The sequence below is a fragment of the Streptopelia decaocto genome (genome assembly GCF_964273445.1).
Source record: "Streptopelia decaocto genome assembly, chromosome: Z".
Taxonomy (NCBI): domain Eukaryota; kingdom Metazoa; phylum Chordata; class Aves; order Columbiformes; family Columbidae; genus Streptopelia; species Streptopelia decaocto.
This window is the reverse complement of record NC_138657.1, coordinates 25,775,042-25,794,951: the sequence shown is the minus strand read 5'-3', so window position 1 is coordinate 25,794,951 and position 19,910 is coordinate 25,775,042. Positions and strand designations below refer to the sequence as shown.

At 41.3% G+C, this 19,910-nt stretch overlaps 1 protein-coding gene across 5 annotated transcripts in view; it reads right to left on the bottom strand.

The window, feature by feature from the left end:
• CEMIP2 (cell migration inducing hyaluronidase 2) overlaps positions 1-19,910 on the bottom strand; it is a 91,813-nt gene that overhangs the window by 40,163 nt on the left and 31,740 nt on the right. The window contains exon 1 of one of the 5 annotated variants that reach the window (XM_082075555.1): positions 12,051-12,142. The exons of 1 other annotated variant lie outside the window; for it this stretch is intronic. The gene's annotated coding sequence lies outside the window, so the exon portion shown is untranslated. Of the gene's footprint in view, positions 1-10,106; positions 10,250-10,292; positions 10,693-11,003; positions 11,146-12,050; positions 12,143-19,910 lie in introns of those variants that run through there. 3 more of the 5 variants (XM_082075553.1, XM_082075554.1, XM_082075556.1) reach the window with 3 other exon arrangements.

Here is a 19,910-nt window from a genome sequence, read left to right as displayed (position 1 = left end):
AGGAGATTTAAGCATAAGTCATGTGTATTAAATAGCAAAATGAATTATGAAAATAAAAACTACCAATAATGGAAGAGCATAAAGATCCTCTTTCTTTTCCATTAACAAAGGGAAGTCTGAGCTATATTCTGAAGTGCCAGGCACACTGGTAAGGAGAAACGTGACAATTGTAATCTTATTCTGAGAAGTACCAAAGAAGCCTTTTGTTTTACATGCTGCAAAATCTGATACTTCACTGTTTCTAGGCAAAAGAGTTGTTATTATTGAACAGGCTGGACTACCCCTTAATGGGAGACAATGCATCTTCAGATACATGCACAGTGACAACAAAGGCACTGAAACATTAACTGGAGTAGCCATCCTAGAGTGCAAAAATTATGCCAAGTCCTCCAGCAGTGTTTCTTGCACCTGTCTGTTGTAGTAAATTGATTTTCACCATTCTCCTTTCTGTTCTTTGAGATACTATTTCCCAAACCTAATCCTCAGCTCTCAAAATTAACTACCCAATGTGTTACGAGCATTGTGGAACAGCTTGCTCTCACCACATGTGCTTTTACACTCAACTCATCATCTTTCAGCAGTGGAAACTCAATCATTCTTACATTTCAGAAGTGGTGTTAAAAGCTGAGTAGAGAAGGAGCTTCTCACCTAGTTCAAAAGCAGTATTTATGTCAAGCTGAAACAAATCCTGAAATATATTTTTGACTAAAAATTTCAATAAATCTATCCAGCATTGAGGTTTGGGGGGTTTTGTTGTGTGCATGCGTGTGTTTGTTTTTGTTTGTTTGTTTGTTTTTTTATGGTTTGGACTCCCAACTCAAAGTTGGTTAAAAAGTCTTCAGATGTGGCATTTATCTATCACACTGACAAAAGGACTACAGAGTGTTCATTGTAACATGATACAAAGAGTTAAGGAGTTAGTTAACTGCTCAGCTATATCAGTTAAATGCAGAATGGTTACGAAAAACCTAACTTTGGCAGTAATTTTACCACAGTTTTGCCTAATAAGGCCTCTTAAGGTACTGCTAGCCCTTTAAAGAAAAATATAATTCATTACAACAGACACTGAAAACACTTGTGTGATACTGCAAGCAGATTGTTTTGTACAGAGCATTCCACCTTGTTTGCAAAGACTCATTTTGCAAACTGTAAAAATTTTCCAACTATACCCCTCAAGTGCAAATATAGGTCACTCCAAGGACAGGTGGAAAAGCAGCTGCGGAATCCCTCTCTTAGCCATTACAAAATAAAAATTATTAAACAAAGCCATAAGGAGACACTTTGCACAATCAAAAGATTTACTATATAGTTTTCCATTACAACAGGATAATAATTTCAACACTTCCTTCCCTCTTCCTGTGTTATTTGAAATTCTGTAGCTGAAAGAAGGATCTTTTCTATCCTGTAAAGCAGCTACTGACTTTTCTTTAAAACTAAGACACATCAATATTCTGATTCAAAACTGGTTTATTTGCACTCTGTGGAACAAAAAATGTTGAGATCAAAGTCCTCAAGAGACCATTTGCAATTAAAAACATCAAAATGGACTGACTCCTATCACCAGGATCTCCTAAACCCAACAGAAGTAGGAGGTCTCCTAAAGAAGCTCATGATTGGGGCATCTCCTCCTGATGGTGCAGTTCTAGACAAGAACACCCCAGCTTTTACAATTGTACTGTAGTATAGCAAGTGATGTAGTATTTTACTTTGCAGCTTGCTTCAGAGTGGTGTCAGTAGTCATGTTCTTGCACAATATACAAGCGATTATCATATCTGAGGTATACAGAATTCAGTCCATACAAATCTGTTATTTGCCATGTCATTTAGGCAGGCTGCTATCTCAGTATTCCCAAACTTCTTGTCCTTCAGCCTTCTACAGTGTGTTACGCAATATTTTCAAATCTATTATGCACCACAGCTTTTGGGCAGGGCCACACATAAGCACATGCTTCTAGCTCACCAGTACCAGGGAAGCTTCCAACGCACAGGTTCAGCTAGAGCATCTCAGGTGCTTCAGCCCACTATGTACCTGTTGCCACCCAACTGCTGGAAGGCTACTTTATTCACCTGTCACTCTCTTGCAAGAGTAGAACCACAGAATAGTTTGGGTTGGAAGGGTCATGTAGTCCAACCCCCCTGCAATGAGCAGGGACATCTTCAACTCGATCAGGTTGCTCAGAGCCCCGCCCAGCCTGGCCTTGAATGTCTTCAGGGATGGGACATTTGCCACCTCTCTGGGCAACCTATGCCAGTGTTTCACCATCCTCATTGTGAAACATTTCCGCCTCATGTCTAGCCTGACCCTCCCCTCCTTCAGTTTAAAAACATTACCCCTTGTCCTATTGTAACAGGCCCTGCTAAGAAGTCTGTCCCCCTCTTTCTTACAGGTCCCTTTCAAGCACCGAGAGGCCACAACAAGGTCCCCCCAGAGCCTTCTCTTCTCCAGGCTGAACAACCCCAAGCAGAGCTATTTCAGCCCCCTGATCATTTTTGTGGCCTTCCTTGGACCCTCTTCAACAGGTCCATGTCTTTCCTGTACTGAGGACCCCATACAATCCAGATTTCTGCACATGCACCCCTTTGCACAATCTAAGCAAGCAAGCATGTACTTCTCATACTCACCACAAAAATAACAACAACAACAAAAGGTTATTTTGCACAACATCTAAGTAAAAATAGTGATTACCTGCAAGTCTAGCTCTGTCAACAGAGCTTCTGAGCTGTATGGACAGCAAGCCCCAGCAAGCCGACAGCAACGAGCCACTGAACAGGCTGCAACACCTCCGGTCTCCTTACGCACTCCTTCACCACTTTTAACTTGTGCCACCACTACACATTCATACAAGCCCACATTGTTGCAGACTGGCAGAAACTAGAAACATATGCACTGTACAACCAAGGGATAACATCTGAACCTCCTGAGAGGTGAGCATGAGCTCAGAGGTAAGCGGCATGCTTATCTGCCACTTGGTTTGTGGTTGGTTTCCTGGAAAGGAATCGGATTCTTTCACGAGGTAATCCAAAACGTCATCTGACACCACCCAAAATGTGAGAAATATACCAAGATATTTCACTTCCCTGCTGTCAAATACTTAGTGTAATAAAACATGTCAAATGCACTAACATTCCTCACCCTTGCACCTTCTCAAAACTTTGTAAACAAGTATGCTTTCTTCCATACAGTGTAAAGAAAGTAATGCTTCCCTTAATGCGTATTTTAAGGATGCATAGTTCACAGGTCTCAAAACAAAAGAGAAACAAGAAGAAACCCCACTTCTGTTGCTCTGGGCTATCAAACATCACCAGCTGTAGTGCTGACCTATTAGCACACTGTTTAATTTCAAAGTATATAATCGCCACTAAGGAGAAGACTGGGGAAAGGTAAGGGAAAACCACACACATCAAGAAAAATATTTCCCCATGCAATATGGCACCACATCAGTTACTGCTGCTTTCCTGGCACAGGCACCTATCTGGTGCAAGATCAAAGATGAGTGAGAAACCCAAAAGGGAAAGGACAAGAAGTCAGTATTAAAAAGCTCCTAAGTAGTTGCAATTACTGAACAGTAAGTGGTGTAAAGCAAACTTCTGAAGTCTGACACACGCATCTTCACAAGCATCCAAGCTTATCAACTATAACAGAGATGTTTCAAGTGCCTCAGAAGTCCCCAGTTCAACACATTTTAACCTCATCCTTAAGAAAATGAATGGTTCCCAGTAGACACATGGGGTGTCCATATCCTTTCCCATCTGGTTCCACATTTTCTTCCACTGCCTTCTTTTGAAATTACATCTATTCACTATGATAGCAGACAGCACGTTTGTAAAACTCTACTTTCCCATTTGCATGCATAAAAGTTGAAAAGATCATGTGCACAGTTAAGTAATTGTTGGAAATCACGACAATGTTTGTAACAGCCTGAAAAATCCCAGCTGACTGCAAGTGTAAAGACTATAGACAACTTCTGTCACATATGCTGCTTACTACATGCTACCACTGAGTCTTCTCCGTTGCCCAGCAGTTTCAGAAGAACATTAGAGGACAAAAGGCAACAGTCAGTGAGAAACACAGATACAAACATGGTAAGAATGATAAAACTCTTGTCCAAAATAAGTTATATTGCACCAGGTTTTCTGAGTTTCCTGTGTAGCAACTATTAATTTTTACCGATTTTTTCGGCACAGAGAAAATGCACAAAATTGCAAGATACTCAGCCACTGGCAACTACTCAAGCTGAGGACCACATTTCCTGAAACAAGTCTTTCCAAAGTACCACAGACAAGAGACAGAAGTTGAAGCATGCATATTTATGTAATATTTACAGTATAAGATAAGGTCTGTAGATAGAAGTAATCTTCATCAGCTGGTCTAATGTAATCTTTTGAGTACTAAAGCCTCTCTGGGTAAGAAGTAAATTTCAGACGTATATATAAGTAGTGAAATTTTAATTACATGTGTTTAGGTGATAGGCAAAACAATTTAGTTACTATATATGGATTAAAGGATGCTGAGGCAGGGAGGGAGAGAGGATGGTGAAAAGATTGCTGCCCAAGGGAAGGAGGCAGGTAATTTGTAGCCTGTGGAATATGAATTTGCCTGTGGGAACAAGTATGAAATTACAGCACATCAAGCAAAACCACTTTTGGGTTCATAGCTTACAGCATATAGGAGAGCCATTAATTTAGTTACTAGACTCTTCTGAAGGTGTTTGGTAGAGAGGTCTTTGTTCAAGAAAAATGGTTCCCCTCTCCAATGACAAATGTGTTTTTTGCTCTTCACCCACATTTTGTGCCGAACAGCTCTGCAGCAGTCACTTGGTTTCACTTGTGTAACTGTCAGGAAAGCATGTGATGCAGAAGATGTAATACCTGTCTTTTCAAAAAGTTCATGTACAAAATTTAGGGATTTTCATAGTTCTGCAGAGATGTGTCTTACTGCAAAAACTGCAGGGACATGTTGGTCTTTTCCAATTCCTAAACACCAAATACTTTCCAGCAAGCATTCAAGTGTTCTTAACTGACCTCAATACACTGCTATTAATATTTTCAGTCTTTTCTAATACATTTGTAACATCTTCAGATCTTGCCCACCAAAACAAAAAAACATAAGCCAGAATCCACAGCATCTAATTGTGGTCTATCTAAAATCATGCCTGCCACTTCCAGGGACTTCAGTTTTTCCCCCTGGGTTTCTTTTTGACACAGTTATTCCTTATAACTCACAAATTTTGAAAGTCTATTCTCTTTTTCATTCATTGTTAAAACAATAGCACATTCTGCTGAAGGAGATTATTCAAAACCATACAAGGGAATCAACCAATAACTTAAATACAGAGGATTCAAAAGAGCACACTAGGAAATATGGCATGTGTGCTGAAACAGGCAACATGAATGGAATATTTTTACTGTTTCTCTCCTTTTCAGAAATGAAAGATTTAATAACTTGAAGAAGAGATCAAAAGTGGAAACTTGCATTCACGCTTGCTGCATGAGTAACAGCTTATTTGGGCCACCAGTCTGTAACGTGAGGAGACAGAAGTGGTTACCAGCCTCAGAGGGACATCGTGAGGGTTAGTTTACGGAACACTTTGGTCTCCCTCAGCTCAGCAATGCATCTGAGTACAAGCCCACTTTTAAGCAAATAAATAGCTCTGTTTCAGTCAACAGCTTCCATGTGAAACTAACCGAATTGCAGTATTCACCTTGGAACCTGAAAAAGATGGTAGGGAAAAAACAAACAAACAAAAAACCTGAAAACAGGAAAAAAAAAATTAAACTACTTCTCACGTTGACAATGAGAAGCAGTAGTATATACAGATATCTGCAGTCTCTAGAAGAATATAAATCCCATCCATAACAGCTACAGCTTAGGACTTCAGTGCAGAAAAATTTTCTATGTAATGGTAATACACTTCAGAGAAGTGAAGTCCAGTTCTGGCACTACCTTGAGTCACTGATGAAACAGAATTCTGACCTGCAATCTATTAAAGATCAGGAAGGTGAGATTAGCTATCTATTTTCTTCTTACTAAATTAGGAAAGCTTTCATAAATAGATTATAAGCATATACAACAGTACAGAACATAACAGGCAGTGGGGAGAAGAATCAGATCTCACATTTAGCTTTGGTCAACAGACATAAGCATAAATACTCCAAGAAACTCCTGAGTGTATTGATACAATCACTTAATAACCAGTGGATTCTCATGTTTAAATTATATTTAAAACATTAATCAGTAGCATAACATGCTCTCTTCCATAGCAGTATATGAATTTCTTTCTTCTTCATCCTGCTTCTTTATACTTATCTCAGTTTCCTTCTCAGGTGAAGCTCTCAAGGTCTTATAATTTATTTTCAGTTCAACTCAAATTTCAGTAAATGATATTCCATCACTTATTCTGCTTTCCTTGAAGGACTGTCTCTGCAGTTTTCAATTGGGCATCAGCCACAAAGAAAGCAATGATGCCTGAGAAGCTGATTACTGTAACTGCACACCCACATTCCTTTAGAGTTGTCTTGCATTTGTGCGAGCCAAGTTAAATGAGTTTGCTTTAAAAAGATAATTAAGCTAAGAGCTCCAAAAGCTAAGAGCTCCAAATCGCATTCACTGAGGAAACAGCTGTGACATCAGCACCTCTTAGCTGTTCCAACCCCCATAGGATTCTTCATCCTGGAGATGGATGACTAAGAGAGAGGATATATGACACAGATCCATACAGTCAGAGTAGCACTGAGAATGCAAATGACTATTCATGTCTCTTCCAAGGGAAAAAAAAAAAAAAAAAAAAAAAAGACTTAAGGAGGTTTCTGAACCTGAGTCAGTATTGGATGGAAGGGACTTCCAGAATTTGTGTAGGTTCAAAGAGCAACAAGGTTGCAAAAGAGAAGTCAGTCGAGGATTGCTCCATAAATAACAAATAATATTGCCTGGAGCTTAAGAAGTCGTTGAACCACAATCAGTTGGAGGCTGGAAGCAGCAGTATCATTATGTAATATCTTTACCTGACATCTATTACTCCTCCTTGTCAGCCATCAGGTAATTGTCTGGATGAACACTTTGTCTGATATGATGTGGCCATTCTTCTACTATGCTTTAAGATCTCATTTAACTGTTTCCTGCCCCCACTCTTCCAAAAATCACCTCTTCCTACAAGGGCCACCTCCCTCAGCTCCGCCACTGCCATTGTCTGTTGACATTAGCAGCACAAATTACACCTTTACCTCATGGTGTAAATTAACATGTCAGACTGACGTATAGTAGCTGAAACATGGGAAGGGTTTTCACTTTTTTTGTAGGAATGGTGACCTCCAACAGAAGGGCAAGGCACATACCAGCTAAATCCACGAGAGCACAAAGCCTTAAAAGTAATGGTTTTGTGAAAAATAATTTCTACAGCTAAGTAGGATAACTTCACTGTGTGTCTGAATGCAACATCCTCTATGGCTCTCAGGTATCACAGGAGTCACAAAATTCGAGTTGAGAGTATGGTGAATAACATACAGTGATTTAACTTACACAACGTAAAACTCCTGTACAATTTTACAAATAGCAAAACAAAACAAACCTACAAATAGCATATTTGGGATATCTCAAAACAGATGTAAGTCTTCAAAAAGAAAAAAAAAAACCTTCCTATTTACTTTTAAGCACGCATTCTGCTGAGCTGGTAGCTGCATTCATATTTTGGATTACTGTGGTAAATTCCTTTCTAGGAAACTCCAAGAACTTTGCACCCAACAGCCAAGCCCTGCAATATCCTGCCAGGTGTAGTTAGGAATTTTGCACGACTGCACTACTCTTTTTTTCTTAATCCCATGTGCCAAAATAGATAGAAGAGCTACTACTACATTTACTTTTGTTAATCTGCTTCACAATAAAGGAATAAAAGCAGTTGCAAGTCAATGTCTTCAGTATTTCCTTTCCATACTGGCAAATACATCACTCTTCTCCGTCATATCTTTCTTCAAGGTATATAGTTTTCTACTCCCTCTCCATTTCCTTTCTCAGAATTAGTATTTCAAGAAAATACTTCTCTGGATTTCTACATCCACATCTATAAAAAATTAATTCTCATTTGTCTTGCTAAAAACACCTCCACTAAACCAGTAGTGAAATCCCTTTTACTAAAAGCAAGCTGAGAACTGAAGAAGTCTAACTGTGATTTGATTCCAAACAAGAAACTGTAATTTACAATACAGATCTTAACCACATATTGATGTATACTTCAGGTGATCTTATAGAACTGCCCTCTAACACAGCAAATGAAGTTTACCGATATACTTCAGACTACGCTCCTATCATATAACCTTTTAATATACAGTAAAGGAGATTTACTAGATGACAATTTTCCCACCAATTTCTGTCAGCAGTTTTAAAATCACTAGTGCAAGCATGCACAAGGTGAAAAGTAGAGTCACCACAAGCACTGTGGGACAAGCTTCCTTGCAGAGATGCCTGGTGTGGCCCATCAGCTGAGGAGCTCCTTCAGCCATGGGGCAGGGGTGTACCTCTACAGCTGTGGAGGCAGCTGCATCAGCCCCCAGCAAACACCTGGGAACAAGTTCCCCCTCCTCCACAGCCTCTCCCAATCCCCTGTGCAAGTCAGAACAAAGAGGAGATGGATCTCTGATCACGGAGTAGAGGGTGGTCAGTGCCTTCCCAGGGGTAAGGAAGCAAAGGGCTATCCCATACTCAACAGGTAAGATAAACATAACTGAATCACTAAATAACACACTTGACATTTCTAATACCCATTTTTCTTTCCTCATGTGGAGGAAAAATAACAACCGGCAGAACAGTGGTCATTTTCTGCAGACAAGACTTTCACACCAAGGAGCTGAACTGACTTACTTCAGAATGCACAAAAAATAATAAGCTAAAACTATGTATTAAAGATTTTTCTGCAATGTGTTGAACACATGATAAAGGAAGTTAATGGCTATCCTTGGTATTGAAAGTAAATTAATAAGTTACCTGTAATTAAAGAACATTTGTAGTCCAGATTGTCCAAGGTACACAGGCACCTATTTGCATCTTTGAGTGATAATAATATTGTTTTCAAGCATTTAAATCAGACTGAAAAGCACCTGTCCCACTATACCCTATCATTACTCAAGGAAATAAAACCTCCTAACCTCCATTCAAGTGCAAGCTATTCAAATACGTATCAACCAAGTTTAGAAAAAAAAAAGAAATTAAAAAGCCAAGCTGTAAAATAGCTGAGGAAGGCCCACTGTTTGTTCTTCAAGCTTCTAGGGTTAGTCGATCTTTTTGTGCTGTACCTATTTTCATATTCACGCCTTAGAGGAAAATCAAACTTTTTGCTCCCCTGCGCTATCCCCTGGTTTGACAACCTGGAAGAAATGTGAACTGTGCCACCAAACGGAAAGTCTTCCAGTCATGGGACCAGCTGCAGCTGGGAAATGTTTAGTGGATTTTACAGGGCCTGTTGAAAACAACAGTTTTTCCACACAGGGGTCACCATCCTCTACTGCTTAGTGTCCCCACCAATTAGCAACAAGTCTGATGAACAAGAAAAAAAATTCCAGCCAACCCTCAGCACCACCTTTCCCACTAAATATCATTAGACTAAAACATTAATGTTCATAATTAAAAAAACTTTAAAGTCCACCATGGAAAAAAGTATCTATCCACATCTCAAAACAGCAAACGCCACAGCTACTGTTCATATCAGATGCCAAATTTCAGAAGACACTTCTGCAATCTCACTTCAGCAAGGGCCTCACAGCAGTCCTCTCACTTGTCTTCCCCTCCCCTCCTTTTTTCTTCTTTTTCTTCATGAATCCCTTTGTAGCTGGGGACATTACTTATGGTTTACATAAAACTGTCATTCTTTTGGATACTTTGCCTAGCTTGAGTACCCAGCATACTCTCTGCTGGGTGCTGTATTAGCAGGGAGCAAGAGGAGCAGGCCCAAAAACCTGATCTGGCAGATTTCACATGAGTGTGGGCAATGTGCAGGATCCATGTAGACAAAGCACCTCTGAGAGCTACAGACTCCTAAGAACAAATATGAACCTCCCCTCCTCCCTACTGTTACCCATGGGCCATTTCACATCAATAATCCAGATAAACTGTTACAAACCTTTTCCTGTGATCCATCAAAACTTGACTGACGCCACCCAAAGATTCCTTATTGCATTGTCTTTGTCAAGCCCCAGGCACTATTTCATTTTTATAGCTATTCAGGAATATAAAACCTCTCCCCTTTTAAAGAGCCCATGCCACTAATTCACACTAAAATATAAAGGTTAGTATGTTCAGCACACACCTCTCATCTAAGCTGTGATGTAGCACCACCGCACACCCTCTTTTGTTAGAAGTGTTGAGATATACACCTCCCACTCTGCTTTCTCCGTGTCTCTGTGCAAGTAAAGCAGGCTGCCGGCTATCAGGCCCAGGAAAGGCAGTCCATCACAACCCAGGCACTCGGGGATGCCTATCAGGGCAGGTCCCAGCAGAGTTATTGCTGTGGAAACGGTCTGCACGCAGCCTTGCTTCCCAGCGTGATTCCGGCAGCATCTCATCAGGAGGGCTCACAAAAGCAACCAAACCCCGCCAATGCCCCCCCGCCGCGGCACCTGCCATCAGACCCCGCGGAGGGGCGCCGAGCCCGCACCTGCCGGCAGGGCGGGGGGGGCTCACGCCGGGGCACGAGCCGGCTCCGCGCCCAGCGCCCGGGACGCGCTCGCACGGCCCCGAGCGGAGCAGGCGACTCCTCCAAGCAGCCGCGGCTGCGCCCGCCGCCGGCCCTCCCCACCCGGCCGCCGCCGCCCCCGCTCCCGCCCCTCCCCTCTCTCCCTTCTCTCCCCGTCTCTTCCCTCCCGCAGGCGCCGGGAACAAAAGAGGCCGGTGCCGCAGCGGGGAGCAGGGCAGGCCGGCCCACGCCCCGGCGGCTCGCCCGCGTCGGCCGCCCCCTCCCGCCCCCAAGCCGCTCTCCAGCCCCGCCGCTGCTCCCGGCCCCGGCCGGGCGCGCACTCACCTGGGCCCGGCGCGGCGGCGCGCTCAGGGCGGCGGCATGGCGCTCCCCGCCCCGGACACGGCGGGAGGCCGCCCGGCTGCTCGGCACCTCCCGCCGCTCCCCGCCCCGGCTGCCGCCCTTACGCAATTGGCAACGGCCACAGCCCCCCCGGGGCGACGATCCCCAGCCCCGAAAGGAGGCGGCTGCGCCCCGCCGCCGCAGCCCCGCCTCTCCCCGCCCCCGCGCCGGGGGAGGAGCGGGGCCGCCCCTCGCCTCGCCGCACCGCCCGCCCACCGCACCGCGCCGGGTGTGCCCGCCCTGCGCGCCGGCCGGTGCCGCGCTGCACACACGAGCACAGCCCGGTCCGCCCCGGCCGTGCCCGTGGGAGCGGCGGTGCCCCCGGCCCGGCCTGGCCGCGGAAATGCCCGGGCACCCGCGGCCCGGCCGAGCTGCAGCAGCGCCGGGTCTCTCACCCGCTGGGAAGGGGTCGGCTGCCGCCTCCTGCAGCACCCGGGGCTGAGGGCGGCGGGGGAGCAGACACGGCGGCACTTTGCACCCCTGCCCTGACCCACGGCTCTCCGCCAGGCAGCGTGGAAAAAGCTAAATTACAGCTAAAACAGCAAACACAACGTTAGATGCCCATGACCGATTAAAAAAAAAAAATAATCCACAATATAAGCACACGTGGTATAAAAGGTACCCATGGTACGAGAGCAGGTAGCGAGGGCTGAGGAACATGCGAACTCAATCGGAGTCAAGGCTAGCAAAGAGCGGAAAGGTAGGAGGCGGTTATCATTACATGTAGGCTTACTGGGCCGAAAGGGAATAAACTTACTTACAAGAGTCGTATCCCGGGCAGTCTTGGACCTGAGAAAAGAGCTGGCTAGAAAATCTGATTCTGCTTTCAGGGATTTTTTGTTTTTCTTTTTTAAGTCTAGTTTGAAGTTAAACCAAACCAAACCCCAAAATGTTCAGAATTTCAAATAATCAGTGCCTGCAGCTGTTCCACAGCAAAGAACATCTATCTGGTTTAGAAACTGAAATGGACTGTGAAGCTCCAGGACTTACCTCTGCTGGGGACCCCGAACTCCAAGGCACCTCCTAGACTGTTAACTTTGATGTAGATCTGACAACGGGCTTCTCTTAAGTTTGGGACCTCCCACCGTTTCCAGTGCACCGAGGCCGGGCCAAACTCATCATCATAAAAAAAAAAACCAAACAAAACCAACCCCAAAAAACTGCTCCCTGATCAGATTCCACATGCTTTCAATGAAATGCTTCAGGAAATATGGCCAGCGTTTTCCAACGTCATTATTTCCTTGGGAAAAATCCAGACAGCCGGAAACCAAGTGATAAAGCATTTATATTGCCATAAACACTGTCCCATTTAACTTTAGTTCTAGCTATTTCTTCTTTGTTTACCAGTAAGTATAGCCCGTGTTTGCTTACAGCATATGGAGACATCTAGTGACTAAAAAATACAGTGCAAATCAGCTTGAGTTAGTCTGAAATCGCCAAGAGATGACACTAGGATCCTTCGTTTGCAATATTTCACTTGGACTGCAGCATTCAGGATGGCACGACTGCAAACCACCACACCACAAAATATCAGTTTCCGTATGCAGGAACTGTGACGGAATGAGCAGCTGCACCGATTCAAGCAGCGACCATGACTGGGTCTCCACTGCACAGCTTGAGCTTCGGGCCACAGCTTGCAGAACTGAGATTTAGAGAAATACTTCACTCATGACAGATTGGTCTGTGTAAACAACAAATGGGTTGGGGCAGTCCCTAACTTGCCTTTCTCACTAAACCACAGCGCAGGAAGCCCTTAGGTGTATGAACAAGGCAGTTTCATCTTCACTTTGATCATGCCTCCATGTTTCTGTTCCTTCTTCTCTAGCAATTTTTTCTTTTTTTTTTCTTTTTTTCTTTTTTTTTTTTTTTTTTTTTAATGCCCAGGAGCACGTGAGCCATGAGGCTGTAAATCTTTTCACATGCAAACTCAGTATGTATATTTACCGATGACTTTGGCTGAAATAAAATTTATGGTAGACTTATCTTTGTTTATGTGAAATTCAAACATCTCAGCTGAAAAAAATGCCCAGTTACAAAACAAAAACAAACACAAACAAATAAACAAAAAGAAAAAAACAACAGCAAGGGACATCCATTTTACACATGTAATGTTATGTTTGTCCATGAAATGCATGCCTCCAGTTGTTAATCCAGTTGTCTACTTGGATTGACAAATTATGTTCAGGTACAGTGAAACTAGCAAATGACTAGTAGGTGTGCTGTTTTTACTGCATGCACTGTTTTGGATATATGTCTGACCTTCTGAAAATTGTTTTTTCAATACCAAAACACTATTTCAATTAGCCTTTGTCATATAATCTTGTATAAAAAAATAATGCTGAATTATTCCTCAGGAATGCCAGTTGTGACAAAACATTAATGCAATTTAATTTGTAGAAATCCCTGTATTTCATAAATTATTTAGGGCTAAGTCTTTCCTCTTCTTTGGGAAATTACTTCCTCTTAATGTGGTACTTCCACAAAAAAAAATCTGTAAATGTGATTTTGCCAGGTGGATATGTTTTCTGTTGCCATTAAATAGCAGAACTAAACTCTTCAAAAGTTATATTCTTCAAATGCTTTTTTTTTTCTTTATCCTTTTTTAATTAACACAAAGCACTGCTTATCCATTGGAAAGATAGGAGTCCAAGAGTCCTCTTATAGAATGGAATTATCACCCAGCAGCTATAATTTTTTAAAGTGATGCATAAATTTGAACTACAGTCCTTAAACTCTGTGCATATGCAAAAAATTGGACTTTAAGATTGCCGAGTATTTGAAATCTCTGTATCAAACCCAAATGGCACACTAAAGCTTTACATTTTCATCTGGTATGACTTCTTTCACTGCATTGCTTTGTGTTTAAGCAGACAAAACCTTGGCCAAAGGTATAACCCAAAGCTTAAAAATAGCAAAAGACAGACTTGAAAGAGGTCATTGATGCAGTCACTATGGTCTGATGATTGCAAAACAAGCAAGAAGGAAGCCAACTTCTGTCCTTCTATACAAAAAGAGGTACTAGGAATTGGGGGGGGAGGGAGAACAGTGGCAAGTATATCAAGTGACTAGTTAAAATTATGTCCTATTATCTGAATTCCCATCCAGATCCTTGTGATTTAGAACATCTTACTGTTGGTCTATTGAGATAAGAGAGCAAAAATACATATTTCTTTCCTTATTTAAGCCTTTCTGGCATATGTCCCAGGTACACTGTGGTAATACCTTTTCCTTATAGTAGCTGTGTTTTAAATTATCATGCTAAGCACATGGATTTTTAATTACCTCTCTGGGAATCTAACACATCAAGTGCCAAAAAAAAATAGAGTTAAATTTCTTAAATAATGCAAAGGCTGTCTCAGTAAGGGGAAGTTTGCTCTTGGTAAAAGTCTGTTCTTACTTTGACATACTGGCCTTCAAACACAGTTAATAGCAGTTAACAAAATATAACACCAGCTTAAGGGAGAAGACAAGAGTTTAAAATGCCTACCAGGGGAATGCAGAGGTAATTTCTAAACAAGTTTTAGTATTTAGTAAACGGTTTCAGTGTACCACGTTCCCTTGCCCATTAAGGGATCATGCTTTTTCTTCATGCATGTCAGAACAAACCCACATACAACACATTTGCTTTTCGTATGTCTATGAAAAAGTGTAAAGAAAGCTATTAGAGATTTCATTTATTATTAATGAAATTAACAGCATTAAAAGCAAACAACAAAAACTTACACAAAAAGTATTTTAAAATGTTGATAATGACTCTTCCCCATAGCAGTGATGCTGTCAGAAGATGTGGCCTCAAGACTGCAGTATCTGCTCTGGGTGCCTCAAGAATTTCACCAACTTCCCTAAAGCTTCCCCTAATGAACCATTACTGAGTTCTGCCTAAATATTACCTTTCACTCTCCTCCATCATTCTGGCTGTTATCAAAACTTTTACAGTGGAGAGACATATCAGAATTTCAAGATTCTGGGTCATACAAAGATGAGAAACCATTGAAACCCAACAAAAACTGACAAATGTTTGGTGTCTTCTAGATTTCTCCTCTGTATTCAAATGCTCACAGTGATTTAGCAAAATATTTTCAAGATTCCTGTTAATGAAGGGAGCATAAGCTGCACTGAAGGTTGAAAGGAGGATTCATAAATTGATTGGTTTTTTTTTAAAATGGTTGAAAACAAATGTAAAGAGAAAATGGGGTAACTGTGAGGAATCAGATATAAACAGATGGAAAACATGAAGGGGAGCAAATAATTGAGACAAAAGGAAAAAGAAAACCAAACCAAAAAAACACAAGGCAGATATGGGTACAGGGAAGCTGTATTTTGGCTTTTGTGCTACTTCTGAAGGGCAGTTTGATGAAAGACAAAATGCAACAAATTCATATTGCATTAATTTTTGATACAATTTGAATAAAAGTCACAATTCCCCACCAGACCAATCCATTCACTCACAATAAGAAGCACAGATAATATTGTCTCACTGTGTTCACATTTTAGTTCAACGTTATTAAGAACATGTAACTGTGATTGCCTTCTGTATTTAACACTTTTTCCATGGAAGGCTTCCTTTGAAAGGTGTCAACCTTCCAAGTCATGTCAATATTTATTTTAATGTGAATTGGGTTGACATTTAAGCCAAATTTAAAAGCAAACTGTAATACTAAATTTGGCTTGCTTTTAGTGGAAATATTGATGGAAACTGATGGCTAAATGAGTTACTAGAATCGTAACTGTAACGACTATTGGCCCTATTTACTTGTTTGGTCAAGAAAGAGAAACAATATGTAACAACATCAACTGTTAGGCTAGTCAGTCCCATGAGAGTTAAGAGTGCTGTGCTAATAACCCAAAAGGCACAAGCAACAGATCTTTACATGTCTCAGAAATTTTTGATATACAACAGATTATGAGACGTTCCACAATCCCTATGGCACACTAAATAATTGTTAGACACATAATGGCTTGCCAGCCTTTAGCTGGGACTATTTGGAATATCTATGACCATTTATATGCTCAGTGTAATAGCTTTAAAATCATGCACATAATATTTATATTAAATAAATTTATGCCCTGATTTGTTTTTGCTTTTTATGTTTTTCTTAGCATAGAATGACTTTGGCTAAGACTCTGTAAAATTTACAAGAGCAGAGTTTAAACCACTTATTTCTGATGCCCATTCACATTAGTACATAAATACAAGTAAGCCAGATACATGACAAAATTGTGTTGTTTTAATATTGGAGAATAAAAGAGAGCCTGACTTCCACAGTAGAGAAGTGCCTTTTATGTGCTTTGCTTTTATGGTTATTTATCACATATCTGATTGAAGAGATAATATAAATATTTTCACAGGTAGAAAAGCTCAGGACTATTACGTAATTAAAAAGCATTAATGAATATCTCTGGAAAAAGAACGAAGCTACAATGCTTTGAGATTTTTGTCAAAAACAGATGTGAAAAGTGCTGAAAAGCTGTATTTGCTGGTAACTCACTTCCTCCGAGAAGGAACATATGCAGGTAGAAATACTTCTTGTGTCTTTGAAACAGGTAAATTGCAGCCTTAGGAATCCAAGGTCATGCTCATTTCCATGGCACTAAATCCAAGTTTGAAAGAGAACTTTCCATCAAACACTGCAAAACACATTTCCTTCACAAGCTTTGCACTCTCAACTCTGATCACATTCAGACGACAGTCCTCTAAATTATACTCTTAAAAAACTTCTCTAAAATTCAGTGAAAACACATTTGAGACACTTTCAAGTAATATTGTAGAATAAGGCAGTTATGTTCCTTACCTTGTTTTGTACTAAAGCAATCATATGCACATGTAAAACTGGAGGGGTTTCTTTCCAGTAAATTTTCAGTTTTCTGTCAACACGCCGTGTCACCAAATGGCTGACTGAATCTTTTTCCTTTTGGGAAAGAACAAATACAAAGGCCAATCACTCTTACAGGAAAAGTTATCTGTTGGGTCTGTGCGTAGGATATCATCCTGACCTTTTGTTTTTTACAAAAACAGGAATTGAAGAGTCTCATATGAATGACAGCCAAACGTAAAAACAAGAAGTATTTGTTTGTCCATCAGAAATTAATCCTTTGATTCTCAGAGGTGCATTTTCAGTGCTGCAGAACATGCATTACCTTAAACAACTGGAAGTTCAGGTTGAGATATTCAGTAATCCTAAATCACACTTTTTCAGAGTCAGCTCCTAAAATAAGAGCTTGAGGTGAAAGCACAATGACAATTACTGGTTTTGCAGATCCATTTCTTTAAAAAACAACACAAAGTGATCATAAGATAGGACTCCCTATACCAGAGCAGAGTTTCATCTAGAAATGTAGCCTGTTTCCAACAGTAGCTGATGATAAGAGATGACAAGAGTATAAAAAAAAAAAATAAAGTAAGTAAACATACATAACAGTTGGTTGACTGCTACCTCATCTTCCAATGATTTCCAGCTCTGTGTCACCATTGATATACTTCTTTTTACCAGCTTCTGTTAAAAAAAACCCTGTTGCTTTCTGAACTCACATAACTTCATAGAATCCATGACATACTGTGACAAGGAGTTCTGCAGCATAGCTGCTTCTCATAAGAAGAAATACCTCCTTCTGTTGGGTTTGGAGCTTCCACTTGTTTCATATCATACCCCATAGTTCCTATGTTGAAAGAAACACCTTCTTCATGACACACCATCACATTCTCTCATTCTCTATTTTTTTTTTCCAAGTCTAAACATATTAACAAAATATATTTCTTTGTTTTTACATGGAAGCCATTTCATATCTTGCCATCCTTATTGCTCTTTTGCCATTTTTGCTGCACCTTTTTAAATGCATGACAGAACCAGAACTGTAGTAGGCTCTAGAATATGGGCGCTTTGGATTAAAAAATCTACTTTCTTTTTATTCTCTTCTCTCCCCAAATCATCTCTAAAGTCTTCTTGCTTTGTTGGCCACCACTAAATATTGAGCTGATGTTTACGTAGTATTCATTGTAATGCCAAGACCTTGTATCTGCACAATAACTGTTCAGAGCCCGTAACTGTGTACATAAACTTTACTTACGATTTCCCAACAGCTTGCAAGTACCATATGCTACCACAATCAGACCAGCAAGTTTTTAAGAAGAAATGGCCGTTCAGATTAATTGCATGTCCCTACTCTGTGTCAGTTACAAAACAGTAACAATGCAAAAATGATAACCTTTGCAACACACCAGCTCTTTTAAGAAAATAGAACACCCTTGTTGTCTCCTCAAACACTGTCATTTAATTTTAGATGAACAATGAGCGGAAAATAAAACAGGAAAAATACCAAATAAAGTATACAACATGCTCAAGGCAAGAGTGTTCTCAGTGCAAGCTCGCCACTCTTTATTCACTTCAGGCTAGATACTAGATCAGGAAAGTTATTTTCTGCTGACCCCTTAATTTTCCTTCAAGTTTTCCTGCTACCAGACTATTGTTTCTCTCTTGCTTTTTGGTTCCACTCCCTTCCCCTGTTGCCTATTTTATTGCAGTAGAAGCACATTTACTAAGCAAGCCAGATGTAGATGTTGGACCGACACCAACATTTTATAGTTAAGTTCTACCTCCACAAAATTCCATGGAGCAAGCTGTATGGAACAAAAGGATTAAAAAAACCCCAAACAAATAAACAAACAAAAAAACCCCAAACACACACCAAAAACTACAGCTGGGAACATACTACATATTTGTAATGAGTCCAAAACTCGGACAGCAAAGTTTTCTTAGACAATAATTTCTCAGCTGAAACTTCAAACTGATCATACTGATGACAAAATATCTGTCAAAGTAATTTTCTCCATATCTGACTTAGAGTTAAAACTTTATGGAGATCATAGAATCACAAAATGGTGTGGGTTGGAAGGTCATCTAGTCCAACCCCCCTGCAATGAGCAGGGACATCTTCAACTAGATCCAACCTGACTTTGAATGTTTCAATAGATGGGGCATCTACTGCCTCTTTGGGCAACCTGTTCCAGCATTTCACCACCCACATTGTAAAAAAAATACTTCCTTATTTTGTTTCAATCTCCCCTCCTTTAGTTTAAAACTATTACCCATTGTCCTACCACAACAGGTCCTGTTAAAATGTCTGTCCCCATGCTTCTTACAGGCCCATTTTAAGTACCTAAAGGTCGCAATAAGGTCTCCCTGTAGCCTTCTCCAGACTGAACAAACCCAACTCTCTCAGTCTGTCCTCACAGCAGAGCTGTTCCAGCCCTCTGATTATTTTCTTGGTCCTCCTTTGGACCCTCTCCAACAGGTCCATGTCTTTCCTGTACTGAGGGCTCCAGAGATGGATGCAGGACTGCAGGCGGGGTCTCACCAGAGCAGAGCAGAGGGGCAGAATCACCTCCCTCAACCTGCTGGCCACGCTCTTTTCGATGCAGCCCAGGACACAACTGGCTTTCAGGGCTGCAAGTGCACGTTGCCAGGTCATGTCCAGGTTTTTACCCACCAGTACCCCCAAGTCCTTCTCTGCAGGGCTGCTCTCAATCCCTTCACGCCCCCCCAGCCTGTACTGATACCGGGCATTGCTCCGCCCCAAATGCAGGACCTTGCACTTGGTCTTGTTGAACCTCATGAGGTTCACATGGGCCCACTTCTCGAGCTTGTCCAGTTATCTCTGGATGGAATCCTGTCCCTCAGGTATCAACCTCACCACTCAGCTTGGTGTCATCTGCAGACTTGGTGGGGGTGCACTTGATCCCACTATGTCGTTGATTAGGATATTAAACAGTACTGATTAAAAACTCAGCTGTAATTTAAAGCAATCCCTGGGAAAAACACTGCTAAGGGTGTGGGTCTACAAAAAAACCCCACA